The sequence below is a fragment of the Choloepus didactylus genome, chromosome 2, assembly GCF_015220235.1.
Source record: "Choloepus didactylus isolate mChoDid1 chromosome 2, mChoDid1.pri, whole genome shotgun sequence".
NCBI lineage: Eukaryota > Metazoa > Chordata > Mammalia > Pilosa > Megalonychidae > Choloepus > Choloepus didactylus.
This window is the reverse complement of record NC_051308.1, coordinates 129,198,923-129,206,572: the sequence shown is the minus strand read 5'-3', so window position 1 is coordinate 129,206,572 and position 7,650 is coordinate 129,198,923.

Genomic DNA, 7,650 nt, shown 5'->3' with positions numbered 1-7,650 from the left:
ACACTGTGCTCATCCCAAGGTACTGGGCCCAGGACCAGGAAAATGATCGGGGTTTTGGGCCGAGACATTGAAGCATTCTTTTAAGGCATGTAATCTTCCCCCATAGGACTGAGCCCTACGCTCAAAGCCCGTGGAAAGTGTTTTAGAAGGGATCTGGTTCAGGAAAGGGGTATGATTAGCCCTGTTCATCATCTCCCCCTGATCAACTGTGCTTTTGTTGCCACAGTCCTGAAGGGGAAGGAAAGGGGCAGCCATGAGAGGCCATAGTTGCCCGTTTCCTTCCCCTATTCCAGCCCAGGGCAGTGATGGGGAGAGGGCAGCTGCTACCAGAGAAAGGTGGACCTTGAACCCTTGCCTCCCTTGTCTTCATCCTGGGAGGGGTAGTGGCAAAGAACATTGTGACCTACGTTTGCAAGGTCCTGACTCCTTACAGAAAATAGACTAGAGTGAAGGGGGCAGGGAGGGAGAGGTGTGGTTGGAAAGGTAAGCCAGTGGTATGTGGGAGGCAGGATTGCAGATGTCAGGGTCAGTTTATCTCACCTTGATGGTCCCAAGGCCATGGATTTGTCGCTGCTAGCAGCTTGTACCTGTCGGAACTAGGGCTGAGCCAAGCAGATAAGCATGGGCACAGGTGCAAGCCTTGGCCTGAAAACAGATCCTCAGGCTGGGCCAGGAATTTCCTCAGTGCATTTAGCCTAGCCTCCTTTCAGTCATATCAGGAAGTAGCTGATTTGTAGTCCCTGAGTGTCATGTGCATCTTTGGATCCCTGGGATCTGACAAAGATTAGGCACTTGATTAATGTTGGTTCTGATGTTGGGCAATTTTGTGACCAAATATCTATCAACCACCAAGCTATTCCTGACATCATTAGTTACCTATTGCTGTATAAAAAATTACTCTAAAATGTAGCCACGTAATAAGCAATATTTACTATCTCACATATTTTCTGTACATTTCTATAGATCAGGAATATAGGAGCAGTTTAGCTGGATGGTTCTGGCTTGGATTCTTTCATGAGGTTGTGCTCAAGGTGTTGCTGGGGCTGCAGTCATTGAAGGGTTGGCTGGGGCTAGAGGATGACTTCTAGGATGATGCACTTACACAGCTGGCAAGTTGGTGCTGGCTGTTGGCAGGAGGTGGCAATATGCAGGCCTCTCTGCTGCTGGGGCTGCTGGCTTGGCAGCTCAGAGTAAGTGATCCAAGAAAGAACATGGTGGAAGTCACACTCCATCATTTCCACAATATCCAATTGGTTACATGGGTCAGTCCTATTCATTGTGAGAGGGGACTACACAAGGGCATGAGCTCTAGGAGGCAAAAATCCATGGGGGCCATTTTGAAAGCTGTTGAATGGCCACTGTTTGGAGGTATTGTGCTCAATTCTAAGGATTCAAAAATTGATAGCCATCATCACTGCCTTTCAGGAACTCAGAGACTAGTGGGGGAGATAAAGATATTGTGGGGTGCCATACAGCACAGGCAGGGTTGTGCTTACCAAGATTGTTTACCAATAGCCCTCCAAGTCTGTGACCCCATCCAACAGGCTTTTTTTAGTAGGGTTTTCAGATTTTATCTACCTTCCCACTGATTTCCAGGGACATGTAACTGGCACTTGGAGAGTGCTCAAAATATCCTGAATTTTATTATTATCCTTTCTCCAGACTTGATACCTGCCTCAGGCCCACACTTGGCAAAGGTCCTAATTGAACTCACTTCCTCAGTTCACCAACCTGACTCCACCCAGCGGCTTTACTGTCCACTTTGCAAGTACCTACAGCTCAGGATAGGACTTGCTTGCCTATAGCCCACATCTCAGAGACTCCATCAACCAAGCTACTCACAAGCAATGAGCCAATCTGAATCTTTCAGATTAAATGGTGTACACACCCTCTTTCTTTTTTTTTTTTTTTTTTTTTTGATAGTTAATAAGACTTATTGGCATAGAGAAGGGCAGATAATTCAACCCAAGATCTTTCTCGGAAATTCTAGTAGAGTCTTACCAAATATGTAACAATTAGTCCTCAAGATTCTGAAAATTCTCCTATCTTACTACTTGTCTGACACTTAAGGTCTTCTCTCAAGAGAAAACTTTTTTTTTCCACTTCAGAGTAAATTGGAGATCTTGCTGATTCCCTGGAGGAGAAACATTCAACTTACTATTCCCCTCCTACTCTGACCACTACCTGAGAGACCCCCATACCTGATCTGCTTGAGCACTGAGACATACATATCCATTAACATGATGGAAAAAGAAAAGTAACACATCATTTCAGGGAACTCAGTAGCCTGAAGAAGGAAAACCAAATACATTTCTATAAATACAAAAGTGTCTTAACTTTTTATTATTCCCCATTAATACATAAATGCTTTATGTAACATTTTGACATCTCATAGGACAAGTCTTTATTACTTTTCTTTTTTCTTTTTAAATAACATTGAGTTTTCCCATCCAGGCTAATTATTTACTTCTGATTAATTTTAAGAACCACAAAGAAAAGAAATTTCTATGTTTTATTGACCCTGACTGCCAGGACCTAGCAGAATGCCTGGGAAATAATAGGTGCTCAATAAATATTTGCTGAGTGTCATTATCAAGTTTAGGTAAAATGTAAACAAATTGGAAAGATTTTCCAAAGTTCTGGAAACATTTAATTGGGTCACTTGGATCACTTACTCTGGGATTGTCTGGCTCTGGTGGCTGGTGGGGAAACTATTTTTTTTTTAATTAGAGAAGTTGTAGGTTTATGGAAAAATCATGCAGAAAACATGGAGTTCCCATGTATACCCCAATTATTAACACTTTGCATTAATGTGGTACATTTATTCCAATTAATGAAGGAATATTATTACGATTATACTACTAATTGTAGCCCATGGTTTACATTAGGGTTCCCTGTTTATGTTTTATAGTCCTATGGGTTTTTTTTTTTAATTTTATTCTAGTAACATGTATATAACCTAAAAGTTCCCCCTTTTAACCATACTCGAGTATGTAATTCAGCACTGTTAATTACATTCTTAATGTTGGGCTACCACCACCACCATCCATTACCAAAACTTTTCCATCACCCCAAATAGAAATTCTGTACAATTTAAGCATTATCTTCCCATTCCCTACCCCAACCCTGGCCCCTGGTAATCTATATTCTAGTTTCTGACTCTATGAATTTACGTATTCTTATTATTTAATATTAGCAAGATCATGCAATATTTGTCCTTTTGGGTCTGGTTTGTTTCACTCAACATGATGACTTCAAAACTCCTCCATGTTGTCACAGGTATCATAACTTCATTCCTTTTTAAGGATGAATAACATTCCATTTTATGTGTACACCACATTTTGTTTGTCCATTCGTCTGTTGGTGGACACTTGCATTGCTTCTATCTTTTGCAATTGTGAATAATGCTACTAAGAACATCAATGAGAAAATACCTGTTCAAGTCCCTGCTTTCAATTCTTTGGGGTATATACCTGTAAGTGGAATTGCCTGATCATGTGGTAATTCTATACTTAACTTTCTGAGGAACTGCAAAACTATCTTCCACAACAGCTACACCATTTTTTCATTCCCACCAACAATGAACAAGTGTTCCTACTTCTCCACATTCTCTCCAACACTTGTTATTTTCTTTTTTTTCCTAATAGTGGTCATTCTAGTGGGTGTAAAATGGTATATCATTGCAATTTTGACTTGCATTTCCCTAATGGCTAATATCTTCCATGGTTATTGGTATGCTTAGCTTTTCTACTGCTTCTTATGTTAATTTTATTAGATCATATTTTTCTATGACCTATTTCATCTTTTAGTTTACTTGAAAAAATTTGCAAAAACTTTTCCGGTACATGCTTATAATTTGAATCACCTTTGTTTCAATGGTAATCTCTGGAGGGAAAATAATTTATCAATATCACGTTCAGGTAAGGCTGGAGTGAGGTTTCCACTAGAATAGTAGACAAGGCATACCATGGAAATCAGGTACATCAGGGAAACATGGGCACGGGCTGGCCTAAAATAGAAATGGCAAATCGTTGGGACAGAGATGTGATAGAATGCTTGAAATCAGAGAACGTTCTGTTTGAATAAATGTTCTGTTACTTATTAGAAATGTGACATTGGCCAGGTTACTTAATCTCTCCAAGCTTCAGTGTCCTCAGGTATAAAATGCAGAAAATACCTTTTTACAAGGTTGTTGCAAGAATTAAATACATTAACATATGTACAATGTTGTATACAAAAAGCAGAGTGCCCAGTAGCTATATTATTAAGATGCAGACTTAGAGAATTTCTGGATTTAATGAAACAATAGCATTATTTTTAAAAATTATTTTTGGAGACTCACAATGAAGGTCTTTCATCAGGCAAAGGCTCTGGAAACCATTTTCAGGAATAAGCAAATTAGTGTGAGCTTGTGATATAGCAGGAAAAAGGGTTTTCCAATGATCTTAGAAATGAAGACAGTGGATCTCATTGTACTGTTTGAAATAAAATTGGGTTTTGAATGTGGGTCTGGGTGGAGGTCAGGTGTGACACAATGGGAAATGGAGGCCACAATGCATGAGGAAAGTTAGTGTATTGCTCACAGGCCCCAGAGAGAGGGGTGCCACGAGGGGTCGGTGGGAAGTGCAGTAGGGCCAGGAAGCTCAACCAGCAGATCAAGAGGGACCTGTGCGCCTGTGCCTTTAGTGAGGTCCAGGGTGGAGGGTGGTAGATTTCCTACAGGACTCAATGATTGGTTAGTTTAAAGCAAGTGTGAGAAAAGGGGAAGGGACTGGAGGTCCGAGCGCAGCGGGGGTGGTAAGCTTATCATTGGGGACCAGCTGTGGGTTTTGGTGTGGGCAGTGGTGTGGGCGGTGGCCGCAGGTGCAGGTTTGGGCTCTGGGGGAATTTATGCCCCTGAGATTAATATATACATGGCAGGAGGTGCTTCTTATGGCATGGTCACTACCTTTTTTGGCCAAGAGGTAGTCTAAGGCTAGGTGGTTATCTAAGGGTACCTGGGCTAGGGGATCTATTTGTTATTGTATTGGCCCTTACTGGCATATAGTGGGATGGGAGTTTAGGTAAAGGAACTGATGGCAAACTTGGGCCTCTAGACGTTGGAAGGTTGTTCCTGCTGTGTGATAGTAAAGATACGACGTTTAGCTTGCCGGTAGGTGGCGGCAGAGTGCAAGGCAGCTTTCAATTGCAGAGGGCGCAACCCTCGGTGACAAGCATCTCTTAAGGAAGAGGGGCACATGGTGAGCTAGTCTTGTCATTTTAGCCAGGCTGTATTTTGACAGTTTCACTTCTCATTTCTCAAGGCAGTATTTGGGTTCTTCATTAGCTGGCTTGAGCGTCGGTGTGGCTCTGGTTTATCAGGTGACAGGAGTGGCAGTGGGCAAGGGACTGAACATGGGGAAAGCCTCATCCTCCCATAATTTGCAAAGGCCCTGTTTGTCAGGTTTAGCCCTCTTCTGTAGGTACCATTTCCATATTATCAGTGAGGCTTCCACGGCCCTGCTGAGCTCCGGCTGGGAATTTTCTCTCTTATGGGGATCTGCATGCGCAGGCTGACTGGTTGTAGCCCTGTAAGCGCCTCCATTTTTGGAAGAGCCCAATAAGCAGCAACGATTTGCTGCACTTAGTCCAAGGACACCATGAGGCATATTTGGTGGCAGCCAAGGCCTCTAATTTAAGATCCATTCCAGGTGGGACAAGGGGCATGGCTTGGGAAATGGCCTTTTGTGCCAATTCTAAGGTACATTGTTGGGACTCTCCCCAGTTGAGAGTAGCAGATGTATGTACATGTGATTTTGTATATGGGCTGTAAAGAGAAGGAAAGATGTGGGATGTGTTACCTTTAAGACATGAATATGCCTCATGAGTGTGGTGTATGTCTTAGTGTCTAAAGTGGGCTTGTGTTTGATGGTGGGAATCTGATTGCCCTTAGAGGACCAGATGATACCTAGGAATTTGACAGTTCGATGGCCCTTGTATTTAATAGGGTGCTATTGCCCAGCCTCCTTTCTGTAAATGATGTATGAGCATGGCTGGGTTCTCTGGGAGGCCCTCCTTAGAGTTGCCCCTTGACTGCATATTAGTTACACAGTGCTAGTATTAAGCAGTTTTTAAAGACCATTTGTTAAGGTGTTGTTGGCTATGGTTAGGATTTTTTTGTTTTGTTTTTCTTTGTAGGTTTTGGCACTGAGTAAAAAATGTTGGCCAAGTCAGTCACATCAAAGCAATTTCCCATGCTCCTGTGTATTATATATTTTTTTATTATTAGATGAAGCAAGGGATAGGAGCTTTGTTAGGCAGGATTAGTACATTAAGGTTGGTATAATTGACACTTAATTGCCCTTTGGTGGAGGCTTTAAGAACAAGCTGAATGGGGCTGTTGTGTGGGGAGATAGTAAGTATAATGAACAATTCCGTCTTTGAGGAGATCTTGAATTATAGGCTGGAGCACCACAGCATTTTGTTTAAGGCATTTTGTGGCTTTTATCACCTTAATTGGCAGGGGCAGTTCCATGGGGGTCCCATTTGGCATGACCCACCAAGGGAGCCAAAGATTTGATTTATTCCAGATAACATGTTAAAGCATCAATACCTCTACTGGGGAAAATAAGAGCAAAAGGTGCCACAACTGGGAGTAGCTGTTTAATAAGAATGGGCCCAAGAGTCACAACTCCAGGCAGGAACATGGGGTGCCTGGGACAGGGCCTCTGATATGCAGGAGGAGGGGTTGATGGCCACCTGGGCTCTATAAGCCAGGATTTGTGACTCTGATGTGAGTCCCCCTCATGTCTTGCCAATAACTCCACCCCTTGCTGATAGCATGACCCTTGCTGATAAAGTTGAACAAGGCTGCCCAGTAAGCTGGGGGAAGGGGAATCCCTGTAAGAAAATTTTCCATGACTCAGTGTCAAAGGGGGCCTTCCCAGGGCGGGAGACGAACTCTGGTTCTCTTTGGTCTGAATGCTCAAAGAAATGCTTTGGCTACTGTATCATCTCAATCTTTTAAGTAATAGTCAGCCCTTATTAGTTGTTTGCCAATGGACATCTGCTCTTGCTATGGATGGTTGTTGTTGTTGTTGTTTTAGTCAGTAGGGGTGGGGCCTGGGGTCTTTAGTGGTTAATAGGCAATTTTCTCATTTGGGGGGAATTAGAGTGTCAACTCAGACCCCATATCAAAGATTCTCAGCAACAATATGCCACTTTCTCCATGAACAAAATAAGTATGTGTCGGAAATAAAGCGGTACCTGTAAGGGAATAAACGCTCACTCGGTTTTGGAGGAGAAAAGAATTTATTTACAATCTTGCAAGATAGGGCGTCCAGCCAAACATGTGGCAGGCTGGCATGCCAGAGGAAGAGAATGGCGATCTTTAAATCTCCTACTCCTAATTCGCAAGTCCCTCCCCTGTTTCCCCATTGACTGGGTACTACAGAGGTTACAGCCTATCCGAGAACACTAACTAATTTATCTTTTGAGATTTTAATTTGTACAGCCAATCCCAGAGAGCCAACTAGCTCATTATTGAGATTTTGAACTGATCAGCCTATCCCAGAGAGTTCATTTAGTTTAAAAAAAAAATGTTTTTTTCCTTTTGCTGTGAGTTCCCGCCTCTGATTTTACCTCATATTTCTTTACATTCCAGTAACCATG